The following is a 22,240-nucleotide window of genomic DNA, read 5'->3' on the forward strand; positions in this document are numbered from 1 at the left end:
AACAGTAGAGATGAGTATTGCATGACTTGTGGGCTGGATTCTCTAAGGGATTGGGCTACTTTTAGCTTGCACTAAAACGCCACAATACCACAGTAGTCATGAATGAAATGTCATGTCATGCTAGCAAATAGCATGTGTATTGTGCAATAGTCACAGGTGTATCAGAAGATTCTATGCAATGTTAGCATTGGTGACCAGTATTTCATGTAGAACTTTCGCCAGGTTTTACACAATGGAATTTCCGCCACCGTATGCGGCGCGAAAAAACAGCGACGTACGCTCACGCACGGAACGCAGCTGCCGCTGATGTCCGCCAAACAGATTACACAAACAGTATATAAAGGTGTATTAGAAGGTGACAATGTTGTTGCTAACATGGCTGGATCCCAACCAGAGGTGGACCCAGTGCTGCAGCAACTATTTGACCAGATGGACTCCAGCACCACCTATGTGCCACTGCACATGCGGCCAGTGGGTAATGAGGAGGCTGCTGCCCCTTCTACAGCAGGGGAACCTGCACCTGACCATTCTACAGCAGGGCAACCTACACCTGGCCCTTCTGCAGCAGGCCAACCTGCAGCTGGCTCATATCCACCATCAGCAGAATTGTTTGGAACACAACAGGGGACTTCACAAGGTAGTACCATGGCCAGCACTTCAAGTGCAGCGACTGGTGCCAGGGGGCGTGGCCAGGGACGTGGCAAGGGGCGAGCCAGTGCAACAGCGGAACCACCCAAAAAAAATAAGGCATATGAAGCACAGGAGCTGGCCATCCTGGTTCCCCGAGCACGTGATTGGATAGAGTGTCCATCCGAGAAGCTGACACACACACGCAGATGGAAGATTTGGGAACAGATAACGGCAGAGATTAATGAAGTAGCGCCACAAGTTCGTGAGACGGACCATGTGAAGAAGAGGCAAGTTGTTTTGTGATACATGTGGCCAGTAATAGCCAAGTAATGATTGAATTGATGCTTAGATGCATTTAGCAAATGGGCCGTGAGGTTGTTACGATACACATACATTATTGCCATGTTATTTCGTTGAGAGTTAGAGTAGGGTGATTGTGAATGTGTATTGTAACGGTTGATATCCTAGTTGCATGTAATATTATATATGGGACATTAATCACATGTTGTAATATGTAGCACAGAGCAATGGCTGCAACAGCTAACATTGGGAGTGACATGTATTAATATGTCAACTTACATTGCAGGTGGCAGGACTTCAAAACCAACCTGAAGAGGAAGATGACCAAGCGGTGGGACCACAGCCAGACATCTGGGGCCGGCCCCATGCCATCAGGGCTAGAGCTCACCCCCCTGGAGGTGATGGCCGAGAGCTGTATATCAGTTGAGGAGATCAGGGGGGTGAGCACGATGGATAGCGAGGCCCCAGCTGAAGTGTTTGCGTCTTTTCTGGAAGGTAAATATTGGTCATGCCATAAACTTGTGCAAGTAATTATCGTAGAATGTCTACTAATTGTGTTTATCTTTTCCCACAGACACCCCACCGCTTGGTGACGACTCTGTTCAGGAGGTGGAGGAGTCCGTGCCACCTGGCCCCAGAGGTAGGCCTGTGCAGCAGCAGGCATCGGGCCAAGCCGATTTGGCCGCCTTGGCCGAGGTGCTTGGGGACATCAACCAGCAGGGAGACTTGGCATCAGAACGGGTGCGTAGGACCGAGGAGATCCTGGCGAGCTTGGTCAGCACCCAGCAGTCCATGGCTGCGAGCATGCAGGCCATGGCTGCAAGTGCTCAGGTGCTGGCCGAGCAAGCCACCCGCCAAAATGATCTCCTCCTCCACCATAATGAGCTTATGGTGGAGCTGGTTACCAGCAACAGGGTCCTAATGGCATCCGTTTCTGGTGCATTACCAGCGGCAACACTCCCTGCTGGCAGGAGGGGTAGACCAGCCAACCCCTCCACATCATCTGCTCCACCTGCCCCAGCATCTGGCCGTCCCCGAAGAGCTGCTGCACAGGCCAAGGAGCCTACCAAGGCCAAACGTGGTCGGAAATGAACTTGTGGCTGCATTAATCTCCGCCGTTATGTGTTCCCAAATCTTCCATTGTGCTGTGTGTGTCAGCTTCTTGTGTCCAATCACGTGCTGAGGGGAACCAGCTGAGCCCTTGCTTCATATGTCCTTTGTGGTTCCCCTGTTGCCCTCTTTTGCCTGCCATTACTGTCAGCTGTACTTGAAGTGATGGCCATGGTACTATCTTGTGAAGTCCCCGGTTGTGTTCCAAATGATTCTGCTGATGGTGCATATGAGCCAGCTGCAGGTTGGCCTGCTGCAGAAGGGCCAGGTGTAGGGTGCCCTGCTGTTGAATGGTCAGGTGCAGCTTGCCCTGCTGTAGAAGGGCCAGCAGCCTCCTCATTTCCCACTGGCTGCATGTGCAGTGGCACATAGGAGTTGCTGGAGTCCATCTGTGTGCAATTATATTTGTTTTGTATTATTATTTATTTTGCGGCATTCCTGCCATGTTGTTTATTGTTTGTATGTATTATTTTATGGTCATTGCATCACACTGGCATTGACTGTGACATGAATATAAATAAATGTGTTTACTTTACCCAAAATGTGTGGTTTCATGAGTACATGTCAAATACACATGTGTATTGCTAGTATTAATATTCTGTCATGTCCATTGTTAGCAGTTTGAAAGTGTCTGACAAGTACAGCATATGTGGGTGTTTAGTACGGGTTCCTTGAAGCAGCAATGGTTTCAATTAAAGCACTGACAAGCGTCCTATTAGTGAGTAATGAGTAAAGGAGTAGATTCTATTGGGTTCAGGTGTTAATGGTTGTAGTCATTAGGCGTACGTTCGCCTACCGCATGAACGAGTGGTGTCCGCAAAGCAATAGTACACTTGTGGACACCGCACATTTCTGGCCTTTTTGATCGCGTGCATTCGGAGTGGTTTCCGAATGTACGCCCCCCAACATAAGTGTACTCCCCCGTGTCCGCCCATGTTTCCGCCCCGTTTTGCCCACTTTGAAACTACGCCCATGTGTCATTCCGCATGACGCCCATAATACGCCCCTATTTCCCGAATGATAGCGGTGAACAGTTCTGGACGGGATCTGGCCGAACTGGTACCGAGTCAAGGCGTGGCACATGCGCGTTGCGTTCTCCACGCATGCGCAGACGCCGTAAACACGCGATCCGAAAGTATGCGGTAAAGTCCGCGTCAATCAGAATAAGGGCCATTAATTGAGTCCACAGCTGCAAAAAGGGACCACTGCTGCTTTGTGCGCTCTGTTGTAATGTCTGTGCGCACGCTTGTCGAGTTGTTTGCGTGCGCACAGCTTAGAGGGAACACTGATCCAGACCACATAGCTGGTGCACAGGTGCAGTCATTACTAACTCTTACATTATCCAGACCACATAGCTGGTGCATATCTGTAGTCATTACTAACTGTTACATGTCCCAGGTCACCTAGCTGGTGCACAGATGCAGTCATTACTAACTGTTACATGCCCCAGATCACCTAGCTGGTGCACAGATGCAGTCATTACTAACTGTTACATGCCCCAGATCACCTAGCTGGTGCACAGATGCAGTCATTACTAACTGTTACATGCCCCAGATCACCTAGCTGGTGCACAGGTGCAGTCATTACTAACTGTTACATGCCCCAGATCACCTAGCTGGTGCACAGGTTCAGTCATTACTAACTGTCACATTATCCAGACCACATAGCTGGTGCACAGGTGCAGTCATTACTAACTGTCACATTATCTAGACCACATAGCTGGTGCACAGGTGCAGTCATTACTAAAGGTGCCCATACACGGGGGAGATTCTCCTGTGATCTGGTCATACGATTGCGGTGATAACAATACAATTCCAAAAAGAGATTTTTCTCAATTTAACAGCGCTAAACAAGACCGCTGCTGGGTCGCTAGCCAGGAGCACCACTCCTAAAAATACAGACAAGCAAAAAATATAGAGTAGCTTCCCAGCGCTGGTCTATTCTTCTAGATGTTATCCTGTAATTAACTCAGGATATGTTCCCGGGGTGTGTTGCCCATGGGACCACACTGACCTTGGTGTTGGTCCCTATATGCAAAACAAGGTTTCTTTTAAACGTTCCTCAAATCAGATCCTTCTGTTATATAGTGAAGAGGGACAGGTTGTGAACCAATGTAACTGACCTGTTGGTTATTCCCTATATGCACATCATGGTATCTTTTATGGCTCCAAAAACCTTTTGTTTGCTCTGCTATCCACACTTAATAAGTTATGAAAACTGTACTGACCTGGCACCAGGGCCCTATGTTCATATCAGGGTTTCTTTAATGTGTCCCAGGACTTGAAGCAGGTGTCCAACATCAAACGTCAAAAAGTATTGAAAGGTTTATTTAAAACATGGTATAAAATTCCAAAATCCAAAAAAGAGCTGATAAAAAGCCAGTATGGAGAGGGACGGAAAACTCCAAAAATAAACCCCAAAACAACTCACTCTTCCGGAACAGAGGAGGATGTCCAGGGATGGGACCGATGGAATTGGTCTTAAAAAGAAGTTGTCCGTACCTCACCCACACCACACCAACGCGTTTCAAAGTAAATTCTTTCTCAGGGTGTGTCACTATAGTAGTGCCCTAGTTAATGTTATCCCCTATAGTTGTGCCCTAGTTAATGTTATCCCCTATAGTAGTGCCCTAGTTAATGTTATCCCCTATAGTAGTGCCCTAGTTTTTTTTTTTTTTATTCAATCTTTATTTATTCATTTTTCATTAAAAAGAGATTATGTTACAGATTGTTGACATATGCATTATTATTATTATTATTATTATTATTATAATTTTATTTATAAGGCGCCACAAGTGTTTCGCAGCGCCGTACAAAGGAACAATACAGGGAAACAAAACTTGGCATAACATTGAATAAATAACAAAAATACAGTACAAATAAAGAGCGTCACAGATCAATACACATTACAGCTTGGATATAAGTAGTGAGGACTCAATCAACATACAACTAGAGGCTTGAGGCCAATGATGGAGAGGAGTATGCAGACGAAGATGGTCACTGAGTGTTGGAGTAAAGGAGAGCTGTGAGTGAAATGTGAAGAGAAGTGGGCTTTGACAACAGGAGGGAAGAGGGCCCTACTCGGAGGAGCTTACAATCTAGTAGGAAGGGGAGACAGACAGATTACAAGAGGTGCAAGCGAGGGGGTGGTGGTTAGATAGCAGGATGTAAACAGGAAACAAGTAAGGGGTCGGAGAACCAGCTGGTTTATGCAGTGGAAGGGTACGCTTTGATGAATAGGTGAGTTTTCAGTGCCCGTTTGAAGCTTTGCAAGGTCGGGGAGAGTCTAATGGAGCGAGGGAGTGCGTTCCACTGAAGGGGTGCAGCACGGGCAAAGTCCTGTACTCTAGCATGGGAAGCAGTGATCAGGGTGGAGGAGAGACGACAGTCGTCAGCTGACCGTAGAGGGCGGGAGGGTGTATGAATGGAGATGAGGTTAGAGATATATGGAGCAATGGAATTAGAGATGGCCCTGTATGTGAGTGTGAGGTGTTTGAAGAGGATTCTGTAGGGGAATGGAAGCCAGTGCAGATTTTGTTGAAGGGGAGTAGCAGAATTAGAGCGGTGGGAGAGGAAGATAAGCCTGGCTGCAGCATTGAGGACAGATTGGAGAGGAGCTAGTTGGGATTGAGCAAGGCCGGTGAGAAGAGCATTACAGTAGTCAAGCCGTGAGATGACCAATGAGTGGATGATCAGCTTAGTTGCACTCTGTGAGAGAAAGGGCCTGATGCGAGCAATGTTGCGTAACTGGAACCGGCAAGAATGGGCCAGCGTTTGGGGTGGGGTGCAAAGGAGAGGGAGGAGTCAAGAGTGACACCCAGGCAGCGGAGTTGGGGAACAGGGGAGATGATGGTGTTGTTAACAGTGATAGAGATATTAGTAGGGGGCATAGCTCTGGGTGGGGGAAAGATAATAAGTTCGGTTTTGTCCATATTCAGCTTCAGAAATCGCTCAGACATCAAGGTAGAGATGGAAGCGAGGCAGTTGGAAACTTGAGAGAAAACAGTGGGGGACAGATCAGGAGAGGAGAGGTAGATTTGGGTGTCATCTGCATAGAGGTGATATTGGAAGCCAAAGGAGTTAATGAGTGCACCCAGAGAGGAGGTGTACAGAGAGAACAGAATGGGGCCAAGGACGGAACCCTGAGGGACCCCGACAGGAAGGATAGAAGGTGGTGAGGTAGAGCCAGAGGCAGAGACTGAGAAGGAACGGTTGAAGAGGTAAGAGGAAAACCAGTTGAAGACTGTGACAGAGAGGCCAATGTTTTGGAGTGTGTGGAGGAGGAGAGGGTGATCCACAGTGTCAAAGGCAGCAGATAGGTCCAAAAGGATAAGCAGGGAGAAGTGACCCTTGGATTTGGCTGACAGCAGGTCATTGGTGACTTTCACTAGGGCAGTCTCAGTGGAATGAAGTGGGCGAAAGCCAGATTGAAGGGGATCTAGGATGGAGTGGTCAGACAGGTAGCTGGTGAGACGCCTTTAAACCAGCCATTCTAGTATTTTAGAGGCAAATGGGAGAAGAGAGATAGGGCGGTAGCTTGTGGGAGATAAAGGGTCCAGGTTAGGTTTTTTAAGAATAGGCGAGACCAGAGCGTGTTTGAAGGGTGAGGGAAAGATGCCAGTAGAAAGAGATCGGTTAAAGAGGTGAGCAAGGTGGGAGCAGCCAGTGGGGGAGAGGGAACTGAGGAGACGGGAGGGGAGAGGGTCCAAGGGACAGGTAGAGGGGGGAGAGGATGAGATGAGGGAGTGGACTTCCTCAGCTGTAGTAGGGCAGAAGGATGACAGAGTGGGGTAGTTGGTAGGGGAGGATGATTGGGGTGGGTGGGCAGCAGAGGGGGTATGGAAGGAGATATCATGTCGGATTACCTCAATTTTAGAGAGGAAGAAGGAGGCAAAGTCAGTGGCAGTGAGGGATGAAGGGAGGAGGGGTGGTGCAGGGCGAAGTAGAGTGTTGAAAGTTTCAGAGACGTCGGGGATTGGAGGAATGGGAAGAGATGAGATATTTGAAGAAAGATTGTTTGGTATAGGAGAGAGCAGCGCTGTAGGAGGAGAGAATAAACTTGAAATGGAGGAAGTCTTCCAGAGAGTGAGATTTCCTCCAGAGGTGTTCAGCAGAGCGTGCACATTTTTGCAAGAATCGAGTTATTTTGTTGTGCCAGGGTTGTGGTTTAGAGCGTCGAAGGGGAACAGTGTGGAGGGGGGCTACAGAGTCGAGAGCAGAGGTGAGAGAAGAGTAATAGAAAGAGGCAGCCTGGTTGGGGCAAGTCATGGTTGAGAGAGGAGAGAGTAAAGTCTCCAGGGAAGACAGGACAGTGGGGTCAAGAGACCCGAGGTTACGTCTGGTGACTGTGGGTCTGGGCAATGAGGGGAGAGGGGAGGATGAGAGGGTGAAAGAGAGCAGATTGTGGTCAGAGAGTGGGAAGGAAGAATTAGAGAAATCAGAGAGATTACAATGGTGGGTGAAGACTAGGTCAAGGGAGTGTCCGAGATTATGAGTGGGGGTGGAGGTCCATTGAGAAAGTCCAAAGGAGGTGGTAAGGTCAAGAAGGTTAGAGGAGGCAGCATTATTGATGTCAATAGGAATGTTAAAGTCACCGAGGATGATAGAGGGGAGGTCAGAGGCGAGAAAGTGTGGAAGCCACGCAGCAAAGTTATCAAGGAAAGTTATCAAGGAAGTTATCAAGGAAAGATATAAGTTATTTCCAAGATTATAAATTTATGCTCATACATCACAGTTTCTTTCCAGTTGAGTATGTCTTGAGGGTTTAGATGCTGCAGAGTTCTATTTCCTGGCCACATTTATTTGTCTTAGCTTATTTTATAGTGAGAGGACCTCTAAAGTGGTTTTTAGGTTAATTAAACCGGACAGAGGGTAAAAAAAAAAAATTCTCTTCTATTTGTGTTTCGTCTTTGTGATGTGGCCAAGAGGAGTTTTGCGCTGCAGCATCGTTCCTCAGGGTCAGAAAATTTAACAATCATCTAACAAATCTATATCCTTCCCTTCCTCCCCCCCCTCCCCCCCACACCCTCCCTAGGTTAACAGTTATCCTTACTTTTTTACATACTCAGAAAATTGATCGCTTTAAATTAATAATTCCAGCAGTCCCATATAAGATGGTATTTTCTCTCTGTTCCCCTGGTAATGTGTAGATGTCTTTCATGTGACATAGTCTCCCTAACCGGTACCTTCCATGAGGCTATGTCTGGGCTTTCTTTAGCCATCCACTTCCGGGCAATGCCCACCTTGGCTAACATACATAGATTGATAAAAAATTGCTTCATGGGTTTACCCATTTGTCCCTCTTCTATTATGGCCAGCGTGCATGCTCATGATTGTGATAGTGACACTATTGCATTGGGATAGTTCAATGTATACAACTTTGTTTCATGCTTACAATTATTAAACACATTGTATAACATACCTTCTGTTTATGGGTGTAACCAGAACTTTGGGAGACTAATAGCAACATATTAAAGTGACCCTTCACCCAAAGACTCCACTCAGCAGCACATAATTGTGTGCCCCGTAGTAGTGCCCTCATTCTTTTGTGAACCATTGTAGTGCCCTAGTTAATGTTATCCCCTATAGTAGTTCCCTAGTTAATGTTATCCCCTATAGTAGTGCCCTAGTTAATGTTAGCCCCTATAGTTGTGCCCTAGATAATGTTATCCCCTATAGTAGTGCCCTAGTTAATGTTATCCCCTATAGTAGTGCCCTAGTTAATGTTATCCCCTATAGTTGTGCCCTAGGTAATGTTATCCCCTATAGTAGTGCCCTAGTTAATGTTATCCCCTATAGTAGTGCCCTAGTTAATGTTATCCCCTATAGTAGTGCCCTAGTTAATGTTATCCCCTATAGTAGTGCCCTATTTAATGTTATCCCCTATAGTAGTGCCCTAGTTAATGTTATCCCCTATAGTAGTACCCTAGTTAATGTTATCCCCTATAGTGGTGCCCTAGTTAATGTTATCCCCTATAGTAGTGCCTTAGTTAATGTTATCCCCTATAGTAGTGCCCTAGTTAATGTTATCCCCTATAGTTGTGCCCTAGTTAATGTTATCCCCTATAGTAGTGCCCTAGTTAATGGTATCCCCTATAGTAGTGCCCTAGTTAATGTTATCCCCTATAGTAGTACCTTAGTTAATGTTATCCCCTATAGTAGTGCCCTAGTTAATGTTATCGCCTATAGTTGTGCCCTAGTTAATGTTATCCCCTATAGTAGTGCCCTAGTTAATGTTATCCCCTATAGTAGTGTCCTAGTTAATTGTATGAAACATCATAGTTTCCTGGTTTACCTCATGTCACATTGCAGGACTGCCAGTACACATTATGCCACATAGAACTCCCAATTCACATGAGAATATACAGTGCCCCCAGTTTACATTACATTAGTGTGAACAATGAATATCTATGTGCATATGTGCTCTTACACATAGATACTTTTTGTAGAGTGCCCTACAGTCCAAATGATGTCTTGTTACAGTGCCCCAGTTCATACCATGTCACACTATAATGTCCCCTTTTCATATTGTGCCACATTACAGTGTCCAAGTTCATATCATGCCACACTATAGTGCCTCCATTTTATTTTGTGCCACATTACAGTGCCCCAGTTCATATCATGCCACAATATAGTGCCTCCATTTTATATTGTGCCACATTACAGTGCCCAAGTTCATATCATGCCACAATATAGTGCCTCCATTTTATATTGTGCCACATTATAGTGCCCAAGTTCATATCATGCCATAATATAGTGCCTCCATTTCATATTGTGTCACATAACAGTGCCCCAGTTCATATCATGCCACAATATAGTGCCTCCATTTCATATTGTGCCACATAACAGTGCCCCAGTTCTTAGTATATTAGTGGGCCCTCCACATTACAATGAGCAGATCAGATTATGCCACATTACAGTGCCCCCTGTTCATCCTGTGACACATTACAGTGTACCCTTGCCATTATAAAATCCACTTCACACCCCTCTAACCCACAGTGACCCAGAGGCAAGTTGGAGTTTGGTGCCCCCTCCTTTAAAACAAAAAATGGTAAAAAAATTATGGTGTGTGTCTTTGTATAAAACACACATGACTGAGAATTATATAAATAGTACTCTCAGCAAGAATACAGGGACCAGAGGCCACAGTGAATGGGCAGGGCTCCAACTACACTGTATGACAACCGCCTGTGGGTCAGGGTCAGACTAATGAGATTCAGCCAACTGCAGAATCAGCACAAATCCATCTCACATCGGGTGCACCATTGCTTGCTGCAGCATAGGCTGAACGGTACCAGGCTGGAGACCTTCTGTCCCCTATCTCAGGTGTTAGCAGGGCTCTTGGGACAGATCCAATTAACTCTGCAGCAGCAGCAGTAGTTGTGCCATTGGAAGAGCAGCAGTCACACTCGCATCCCACTGTGAACCACACAGGTTCTGTTATATATGCAGGTGCCCCTTCAGGATGTGGAGCCCAGTGGCTGGCGTCTCCATTGCCTCTGGGAATTGCACCTCTGCCTCTCACTGAAAATATAAGGCCATACAATTCAGGGCGGGCAATGGATTAGATCCAGTTGCTTAGCAGGCAAATCAGTGCAGGAGCTCTCACCTGCTCCCATCTTCCCAGCTGCAGAAGGAGAACTCAGCCGCTCCCTCCTACCTGTGTGGCGGGCGTGGGCAGGAGTGGGCTGGGCCGGGGGGCAGGATACCACATGCCCCCTGGGCCGGTATGTAGTGGCTGGGTCTGGGCCGGGGCCGGCTGTGTGCACTCACATAATCATTGCCCTGCTGCCGCATGTCGGGTCCTGCTGCCGCACGTCGGGTCCTGCTACCGCACACAGGCCTCCATGGCGACGGCCCCTCTAAAAATGGCCGCCGCCTAGGAGGAGACAGACACTAGAGGTACTGCTGTACCTCTAGTGTCTTTCAGAGGATGACAGCGTGCCGCGGCCAGCGCTAACCGGAAGTGCGGCTTTGGGTAGCGCTGGCGCGTTGTTTAAAAGGAACCCCCTAGGCAACGAGCATTTACCTAGGGCTGCAGAGAGGGCTGGTTACAGTTAACCTGCGGGGGCCGCCGCCGGGAGCGTGGGAGGCCCTGCACCAGGAAGGTACAAGGAACAGTTCATGCTGCATGTAGTGAGGGGGCCCTGGAGGAGCTCATGGAGGCTGAGCTCAAGCTGACCCTGCTAGGAATCACTGCCTGTACTGTAAGTACATTGTTCTGCCTAGACTTTTACATGGTGTGTGTGTATCTCTCTCTCTCTCTCTCTCACAAACAGTACCACTCCACGGGTTAAAGCAGGCAAATATATGTTTAATTGGCATTATGGTGTGCGGTGATATGTGTAATGGGCATATCGGCTTTGGCATTATGTGTAATGGGCATTGTTTAATTGGCATTATGCTTAATGGGCATTGCGGTGTTGTCTTCATGTGGAATGGGCATTACAGTGTGTGGCATTATGTGGAATGGGCATTACGGTGTGTGGCATTATGTGTAATGGGCATTGTTTAATTGGCATTACGGTGTGCGGCAATATGTGTAATGATCATATCGGTGTTGGCATTATGTGTAATGGGCATTGTTTAATTGGCATTATGTGGAATGGGCATTACGGTGTGTGGCATTATGTGGAATGGGCATTACGGTGTGTGGCATTATGTGGAATGGGCATTACGTTGTGTGGCATTATGTGGAATGGGCATTACGGTGTGTGGCATTATGTGGAATGGGCATTACGGTGTGTGGCATTATGTGGAATGGGCATTACGGTGTGTGGCATTATGTGGAATGGGCATTACGGTGTGTGGCATTATGTGGAATGGGCATTACGGTGTGTGGCATTATTTGTAATGGGCATTACAGTGTAAAATTTTGCAGCGCGCCTCCGGAGCGCGCTGTCCCTGTTTCGGGGGTGCGTGTGTGTGTGTGTAGGGGAATGATTGTTTAATAATTGCTGCATACTACATAGAGGGGAGAGGGTAGGGTGGGGAAACGATGGTGATGGTGGTGGGCCACTTGCTTGTGTTGCCCCCCAGGCTGAAAGTTGCCAGCCAGCCCCTGGGCGTGGGTCATAGGTTTGAGTGCATGAAGGTCGACAGGGTTTCGGTTGATACATGAAATAGGTTTACCTGGCTAAGGTTGACAGGGTCAGAGTGTCGACACAAGCATTAGGTCGACAATTGTCCCAAATTACAATGTAAGTTGACATGGTCACCAGAGTAATGTGGCCCCTCGCATGGCTAAGGTTGACATGGTTGGAGTGTCGACACAGGCATTATGTTGACAATGGACAAGTCGACTGTCAAAAAGTTCTACATGAGTTTTTCACTTTTTTGTCCCAAATTACAATGTAAGCAGTGGCGTAGCTACGTTTTGGGCACCCCCCTGCCGTTAGGGGGGGCACCCATACCCACCCCCCGCCGCCGCCGCCCCGTCAAGCACCGCCCCCCGGCCGCCCCGTCGCCCCGCCGCCTATGCTAACCCCCTCCCCCGCAGTCTTACCTATCGCGCTGCGCTGGTCCCGGCGGCTCCGTTCTTCTGCTGAGGACCACCACAAAATGGCCGCCCCCATACAGCAGACTGTTTCAGAGAACAGTGTGCTATATGGGGGCGGCCATTTTGTGGTGGTCCTCATCAGAAAAACGGAGCCGCCGGGACCAGCGAGATACGTAAGTCTGCGGGGGATTGGGGGGGGGGGGGTAACTATAGCACCGCAGCCCCCGGCGCCCCCACATGCACAGCGCCCCCCCGCGGTGGCGGGGGCTGCGGTGCTATAGTTACGCCCCTGAATGTAAGTCGACATGGACACCATATCAGTGTACCGCGTCCCCCCGCATGGCTCGCTGTGTCCAAGTGGATGGTAGGGTATGAAATATCATCTCTCCGCACAAGTTGGCTAAAAAAACGTGAAAAACTCATATAGACATTTTGACTGTGGGATTGGTTTGAAATCCCGGCGGTCGAAATCCCGACGCCGGAATCCCGACCGCCGAAATCCCAACAATGGGGGAGACGTGGATCGCCCCCTTTGCAGGCTCACTGCGCTCCCTCTATCGGTGGAGTGGACACCCACAGAGGGACAAAGTGCAGAGATTTCGGCGGTCGCGAATCCGGCGTCAGGATTTAGACCGCCGGGATTCCGACTGCCGGGATTTCAACTGCATCCCTTGACTGTTGACCATCCCATTGTTGAACTAATGCTTGTGTATACCTTCTGACCCCATCAACTTTAGACATGTCGACCAATTTCATGTGTCTACCTTTAGTGGTCATCTTACTGACCATATCCCCTATTCAGCTTGCGCTAGGCATGGGCACTGGGACAGTGAGTGTGGAGACAGCTTTGCATGGAGCAGCTAGTTGGAAGCAGCTACTGGGGACAGTGACTGGGGGCGGCGTCAGCGGAGACATCAGAGGTGGGAAAGTACAGATGGAGCCGCTCTCATTAGAGCTGGAGTCTGATGATCATCCTGCTGTCATGGTGATGGGTCTATTTGTATGTGGAGGCCTGGAGCTGCAGCCCCATCCACCCCATTGTTAGTCTGGCCATGCAGTAGCACAGGACCAATAAAATCTTATTGTTCTCAAAAATTATAAGCTCCACTGGTCAAATATTCTCTGTAAAACGTTTCCCTCTGTTCAGCATTAGTAGCCACCCTGGACCTACTGTAGCACAGCCAACAAGCAGAGAGGATGCATCAGCCAAGTACAAGATGGGAAGGGGACATTGGCAGATTAGGGCCCGCTCCAAAATCCTTGGACCTGGATATTTATCACCCTACCCCCTTCTCTGTGGGTCAATGGGGTATAGATATTAACCAGCATGAAGTGCGTGTGCTGCACTGGTTATCTGGGGGGATAAAAATAGTTTTAATGTATAATCAGCGCACCTAACGTGCACTAGGGGCAGCCCACTGAGTAACACACGGCGAGGCTGTACCCTTCATTCTTCCCAGGTGTTTATGGCTCTGGCGATGTATGTCAGGTATACATCGCCCGTTAAGCTTCCCCAGCTGCTTCGCCAGCCCAGGGCTAGTGTTGTCCTATTTCCACTGCAGGTCAATGCTAGCCCTGCTACCAGCCACCGGCTGCGATGGAGATTTGGCGATAATAGCGTGAGGTTGTGCATGCCCATTACAGCTGAGTGTGTTATATGGTCCCGACAGTCGGGATCCCGACAGTCATTAGCCCGACATCGGGATCCCCACTGGCCGGACTCAGACAGCATGGCAAGTGCAACAAAGCTCCTTGCGGGCACGGTGGCAAACGTAGCGAGCCACCTATTCTATTCTCCCTCTATGGGGGTCGTGGACCCTCACGATGGAGAATAACCGGTGGCTGTCGGGACCCCGAGTATCTGGGTTTTGACTGTCGGGATCCCGACGTCGGAGTAATGACTGTCGGGAAACTGTCCGGCACCCAACTCTGTCTCTGCAACAACTGCTCTCACCTATTTCTGCATTCACTACTCCTGAGATGGTGGTATCACACCTAAACCAGACTCTAGATGAAGTGGCTCCAGCAACTCATCTCTCTAACATAGGCCTTGGATCAGCCAATCAGCTCCTAACTGCCATGTTACAGGATGTGTTTGAGAAATAGAAAATAAAATTGTGCGCAAAATCTAAAAAGAAAATATACATATTAGAGATGTGCGGTTCGGATTTGACTCAGATTTCAAATCCAAATCTTATTCACTATTGGCTGTCACATGTTGTGGATAGCCAATAAAATATCGCTTTGAAATCCGAGTAATTTCAAGCAAATCCAAGCCAATCTGAACCGCGCATCTCTAATCCATTTATATATCCGATGCGCCAGTCATTGCGTTTTTGCCCACAACAAAAATGGGCACTGGAGGGCTGCGTGCATGTGCGGCTGCATGCAGCTCCTCCTATGGTCCATGAGTGCGGGTTCCCTCCTTCTGCTGGAGCACTCAAGTCAGACGCTCGCTGGGGGGATTGTGAGGCGGCAGTGGCACATGCATGAAAATAATAAGTCCCAGCTGTCATGCTCCTCGTTGCGTCACCGCCTTCACTCTCCACATACATGAGCCATACGCCCTTTTTGAAATACAAGAGTATTTCAGTCAGGACCACCCATTACCAAAGTTCTAGATTCACCTATAGCTCAAACCACGGGGCATATACTGTGCTACTTTCAGGTATTTGACACTCATATTTGGGGCGCTCATTCTCCACCTCTGCCCATTGGCAAGTGGTGAAAACTAGCGCTTAAGACAGTGGTGGTCTATACCGCTATCCCTCATCTCTATCCTTTTCGGGATCCTCTCATCCTGGTCTCTATCTGCGAGGTCCCTGCACTGGCTACTGTCCAACAGGGTCCTGCAGTACTAACCAGGACAGCAGATGTCCCCTTACTCCCCATAGGGGACAATAATTAAGGACACCTGCTCACTTGCCCAGAGGTAAGGGAGCAGATGTCGACATGGGGTTTTTCACTGTTTTTTTAAGCCGACATGTGCCAACAGGTGGTATTTCATGCCTTACCATCCACTAGGGTGTGGCGGGAGAATCGAATAGTGTGCCGAGCACAGCAAGCCACTGAGCCCGAAGCATGCAAATGGATGTGGCACACTTAAACCTGTGTCCATGTCAACTGTGTCGACATTCGGGTAAAAAAATTCGCTGAGTGAGTGTGGGTGCCGGGGGTCTGCGGGCGCTATTGTTACATACCCCCTGGCACGCTGCCCATACCTGGGCAGCATGAAGCGACAGCGCCATAGTGTCCGGGAGCGGACACTGTGGATGGACACAGCGGCGCCCGAGTCCACTTATTGGTTGAGAGAGAGCTCCAATCAGAGGCCTTTCTTTTGAATATTCAAACTCCGCCGCTGCTGTTCGTCCGCAGCGTCCGCTCTCAGCGCTTCAGTTCCCGGACACTGCGGACGCCGCAAAAGGTCCCCCAGCCCCCTTCCGTTCCCTCTGCCGATAGCAAGTGCTATCTGTGCAGCATTGAATCTCCACAATCCCCCCTCCCTTCGTACTAGAATCTGAAAGTATATAAGAGAGAGCTCAATTCAAAAATAGTCAAATATAGACATTTAAAATACATTAATTAGATACTAAATCAAAGGAATCTTAATATATAGAAACCATATAATAAGTAAAAATATGGGTAAACCATCACATCCACATTTATAAAATATCAAAGTTCCAATTGTCTTGAAAATATCAAGTGTTTGAGACATAACAGTTCGGAGCTGATTGTCCTTTATCACTTTATCACTTAATACATTTGGCCCAATATCTCGCAACGCTTCGCTCTTCACAAGCTCTATGTCTCTCATCCACATGCATTTACTTGCTCCCATTCACGATTGCAGGACTTTCTCCTGACTGACCTAGTCTGTGGAATGGCCTCCAACACACAATAAAATGTTCCTCTAGTCTCCATTCCTTCAAGTGTTCCATGAAAACTCACCTCTTTGGAACCTTCATAACCCTATCCTATCTAATCACATCAACACTGCACAGTACACATTTTGGGGGAAATTTGTATCCAGAAATACACTTAGGGCCTTATTATGGTCGGTGCGGTCCGTTCCAAATTCTTTCGGAGGGCGCTTTTTTAGCCGTCTGCGCATGCGTAGGCAACGCTATGCGCATGTGCCACGCATGGTCTCCGTACTCGTTCTCAGTAATACCGTCCACAAATGTGCACCGCATTGACTCCGGAAATATGGGCGTAATATGGGCGTCATTCGGACCTACACAAGGGCGTGGTTTCAAAGTGGGAAAAACTGGGCGTAAATATGGGCGTACACGAGGGAGTGCACTAACTGTGGTAGGCGTGCATTCGGACAGCACACCGACTGCAAACGAACCAACACTTCATAAGCAAGTTTCACTTTGCGGACACCACTCGGTCATGCGCTAGGCATTCGAATCGCCCAATTAGTACGGCCGCACCTGAAGCACTGTCAGCTGAACACAATACAATCCACTCCTCTACTCATTACTCATTAATTACACTCTTTTCATTGCTTCAATTGGAAGCATTGCTGCCTAAATAGACCATTACTAAACACACAAATATAAGCTGAAAACACCACTGCATGTTTGCTATTTTACCCACATTTATACTGCAAGCAATGGTCAGAAATTGGTACCAATAATATAATTTTACATGTCACTTTTACATTCAGCAATAACAGCACAAATTTGGGGGTAAAAATAACATTTATTACATTGGTGGAAAACATATGAATTTTCTAGCATGTTATTTGGCACATGCCAAAAAATAAAGGGGTACTTGTGTATTTTGGCGGCGCCCATCGCATCGCATACCATAATGCATACGATGGTATGCGATGCGACGCGATATCGTACGATAGTGCACGATGGCATACAATTTTGAAATGCCCGCGAGGGGCGGCGGTACGCGTCCTACGACCTTTTCATACCCCCACTATCCACGTCGGCGTGGAGTTGAGAATAGAATAGTGTGGCAAGCGCAGCGAGCCACCGAGCCCGAAGCGTGGCGAGCGCAGCGCGTCCCGCGAGGGGACGCGGATACCTGTGAAGCCCGCGAAGGGACGCGTTTACCTGTGAAGGTATCCGCGTCCGCTCGCCACGCTTCGGGCTCGGTGGCTCGCTGCGCTCGCCACACTATTCTATTCTCAACTCCACGCCGACGTGGATAGTGGGGGTATGAAAAGGTCGTAGGACGCGTACCGACGCCCCTCGCGGGCTTGCTGCGCTCGCCACGCTTCGGGTTCACGTTTATAGTGGGGGGGTGGCGTGGGGGTGCATTTAACATTGTAAGCACCCATTAGGGTGCTAAAAAGCACCCTTTAGGGTGCTTATACGATTTTTGATCGTATAGGGGGTCAAAATCGCGTCGCATCGCATCGCATCGCATGCCATCGGGTGCATGGCATGCGATGCGATCCGTTCATCGTACGACGGACATCGGGGGCGCCGCCAAAATACACAAGTACCAATAAAGGTAACATACAAATAATTAGAAAACAAATAAAACTAGTATAAAATTTTGCTATTTCATACATAGCCACAGCAGAATCATTAGGAACACATCAGGTGGCTTCACAAGAAAAGTATATGACCAACACTTCAAGAACAGCAGACAGTAATGGTAGCAGAAAGAGGGCAACAGGGGAACCAACCAAAACATTCCAACCGAAGGAACCACAAATTATTGTACCCTTTGCACGGGATTGGGTTGCACACATGAGGTTGACAGACACAGCAAAATGAAAGATTTGGGACGACATAAGGGTGGACATCAATGCGGAGGCCACTTCACTTTCGTGACCGTTTGGCCCTGGTAGGGGCCTTGCCACGTGCAGCAGCTCCTCGGCCACGGCCACGTTGTGATGGTGGGTCAGATGGAGCAGATGGGTTTATTGCATACAAGTGCTATAAAGTGAAGGGTAATGTAAGGATGTAGATGGTGTGTTGGTGTGTATGTGTGTGTTTGCATTTGACGAACAATTATGATATAATATGCATACATAACACCTAGGTAAAAGGGCAAGAATGAATGAATAGCACTTTACATGATGTAAGGGTTAATGTAAAGTGGTAGTAATGTGTTTAATTATCAATTAGGAATTAATTGATGACAGATAAAAACAATCCATTTTTTATGAGGTAGCCTAATTGCATAAGTGTGTCATGTGTCTGATGTATGAGTTACGATTATAGTAGTAAGTTTTGCGTAAATACACCGCATCGGTGTGTACGTGCAGCTTCCCGTCCGTTCTGACGCTGTAAGACCGTGCAGAATCTTTGTGTGGCCACCGCACACGCACGGTTTGGATGTTGTCCGAAAACACACCCTCTTCTTTGAGAGTGAGTCCGTCCGAATGCGGAGGACCTGTGGGCGTTTGTTCTTACAATGTCCGCACAGCGTGGCGTTCGGTCAGCTCCAAAAGAATTCGGAACGGACCGCACCAACCAGAATAACCTCCTTATTTTTGACATTTACTATCCCGAAAATACGGAAATTCGTATTCGTATTGATATGCTATCAATACGAATACGAATTTCCGTATTTTCGGGATAGTAGGGGGGAAATTTACCAATATGAAAAACCTAGTTTTTCGTATTGGTATTTTCCCTACGACTGCATACGACTGTTTAAGTCGTATGCAAAGTCGTGTTCCGGAGGATCAGTTACAAAGCAGTCATATACGACTGCTTTGTAACCCTCCGATGGTGTAATGATTCGTATTAGCGGCCGTATATACGGCTGCTAATACGAATTATTTCTAGCAGTCTGCACGGATCAGTCAGATCCGTGCAGGCTGCAAGGTGTTAAAAAAAATAGAAAAATAAATAAATAAAAAAAAAAACGGCGTGGGGTCCCCCCCACAGCTATAACCAGCACCAGGCTGAAGGAGCCGGGGCCGGTAATTAAAAATCAGGGAGCCCGACAAATAGGGGTTCCCCGATTTTTAACAACCAGCCCCAGGCTCCAGGTCCGGGGCTGGTTCCCAAAATACGGGGGACAAAATGAGTAGGGGTCCCCCGTATTTTAAGAACCAGCCCCAGGCACAACCAGCCGGCAGGGTAATGCCACAGCCGGGGGACACTTATAATATAAGGTCCCGCGGCCAAAACATTCTCCCTACCGACCAGTCAGCCTGGCCAGGGGCCCTGGGGGAGTGGGGACCCCCCCAATGAAGGGGTCCCCCCCCTCCAGGACTTACCTGACCAGGCTGAAGCCTGGTGCTGTCCTCGATGCCCCTGGGCGGTGGGCATCGAGCTGATAAATGTTGTAAAAAATAGATAAACCATTGTTTTTTACTGTGGCACTACAAGTGCCAGCAAGCCTCCCCAGCAAGCTGGGACTTGGAGAACCACAAGTCCCAGCCTGCTGGGCATTAAAGGGCCCGCTGGCACTTGTAGTTCTACAGTTAAAAAAATAGTGCACAAAACACACTGACACACTTTTAAAATAAAACTTTATTACACAGAAAGCCCACACATACTAATACTTACCTATCTTCTCTCCGTAGGTAGCCCTGATGTCCTGTGTCGGCGTCTTCTGGTCCTGTGTCGTCTTCTTCCTCCATGTCGACCGTCGCTGTCGCCGTCCGGATCCGACGAAATCCATTTGGGAAGCTGTGGAAGGAAACCATACTCACCTGTCCCAGCGCGACGTAGTCCAGGTAAGGGTCTTTGCAAAAAAACAAAACGCACACCCGAATCCAGCCGGACAAGCAGGGAGCCGCACGGTGTTTACATCGTGCGGCTCCGCCTCCCGAATGCCGCTATTGGCCGCCTTGCGGCCTAGCGGCTCCTGATTGGCCGCTAGGCCGCAAGGCGGCCAATAGCGGCATTCGGGAGGCGGAGCCGCACGATGTAAACAAACACACGTGTGTCTCCGTCGTGTCCGCTTGGATTCGGGTGTGCGTTTTGTTTTTTTGCAAAGACACTTACCTGGACTACGTCGCGCTGGGACAGGTGAGTATGGTTTCCTTCCACAGCTTCCCAAATGGATTTCTTCGGATCCGGACGGGGACACCATCGCCGACAGCGACGTCGACATGGAGGAAGAAGACGACACAGGACCAGAAGACGCCGACACAGGACATCAGGGCTACCTACGGAGAGAAGATAGGTAAGTATTAGTATGTGTGGGCTTTGTGTGTAATAAAGTTTTATTTTAAAAGTGTGTCAGTGTGTTTTGTGCACTATTTTTTTAACTGTAGAACTACAAGTGCCAGCGGGCCCTTTAATGCCCAGCAGGCTGGGACTTGTGGTTCTCCAAGTCCCAGCTTGCTGGGGAGGCTTGCTGGCACTTGTAGTGCCACAGTAAAAAACAATGGTTTATCTATTTTTTACACCATTTATCAGCTCGATGCCCACCGCCCAGGGGCATCGAGGACAGCACCAGGCTTCAGCCTGGTCAGGTAAGTCCTGGAGGGGGGGGACCCCTTCATTGGGGGGGTCCCCACTCCCCCAGGGCCCCTGGCCAGGCTGACTGGTCGGTAGGGAGAATGTTTTGGCCGCGGGACCTTATATTATAAGTGTCCCCCGGCTGTGACATTACCCTGCCGGCTGGTTGTGCCTGGGGCTGGTTCTTAAAATACGGGGGACCCCTACTCATTTTGTCCCCCGTATTTTGGGAACCAGCCCCGGACCTGGAGCCTGGGGCTGGTTGTTAAAAATCGGGGAACCCCTATTTGTCGGGCTCCCTGATTTTTAATTACCGGCCCCGGCTCCTTCAGCCTGGTGCTGGTTATGGCTGTGGGGGGGACCCCACGCCGTTTTTTTTTTTAATTTATTTATTTTTTCTATTTTTTTACACTGCAGCCTGCACGGATCTGACTGATCCGTGCAGGCTAAAACGCAAATAGAACAGGAAAATGGTGTTCTATTTTCCTGTCGTATTTGCGTGGGTGTTTCACACCACTAAGCAGCCGTATTGTCAGTACGGCTGCTTAGTAAATCAGAAACCACCATTCTTTTGAATGGTGATTTCTGTCGTATCCTATCGATGGTGTAGACATTCGTATTTGTAACTACAAATACGAATGTTCCATCTTTAGGACTACGAATTGTTGTATTTTTGGGATTGTAAATCCCGAAAATACAAATTCGTAAAAAAAAGGTGTATTTCTCCCTACGAATACACCTTTTTTCTACGAATCCATTTTGGTAAATGTCCCCCTAAATGTCAAAAATAAGTGTATTTCTGGATACAAATACACCTATTTTTTATAAATTTCCTTTAGTAAATTTCCCCATAATCTCACTTATTTTCTCTCTCACTTTCGCATCCAAACCACAAGCCAGCAGGGTCACCATATCAAACAAAACCTTTGTCATCTGGGGTTTTCCATTATGCAATAGATACAGTGGCATAACTATTATTTGGTTGCCCCCCCCCCCCCCCCCCCCCGACGGAAATTTTGGCTGCCCCCCCCCCCCTTTAAAATAAAGCCTACCTCCCACCCCTCTACTTAACGCTCCACAAAACATGGCCGCCCCCTAACAGCAGGCCGTTTTTTGAGGATGCTAGAGGAGGCCGACGCCTCCACTAGCATCCTCAAAAAGTGTCTATTGTAAGGGGGCAGCCATTTTTTGAGGGTCATTTTTCATTAACAAGCCTGCCAGGAGGAGAGCCGGGACCGCAGACAATAGACAAGTAGATCTGCGAGTTCCGGAGGCAGCGGCAGTGGCGAACAGAGGGGCAAGGTTGGTCC

At 48.4% G+C, this 22,240-nt stretch overlaps 1 protein-coding gene across 1 annotated transcript in view; it reads left to right on the forward strand.

The window, feature by feature from the left end:
• The window catches only part of LOC146075784 (complement C3-like), a 172,236-nt gene that overhangs the window by 7,359 nt on the left and 142,637 nt on the right, over positions 1-22,240 (forward strand). The window lies entirely within an intron of this gene.

The sequence above is a fragment of the Crinia signifera genome, chromosome 4 (assembly GCF_055691185.1).
Source record: "Crinia signifera chromosome 4, ASM5569118v1, whole genome shotgun sequence".
Classification (NCBI taxonomy): Eukaryota; Metazoa; Chordata; class Amphibia; order Anura; family Myobatrachidae; genus Crinia; species Crinia signifera.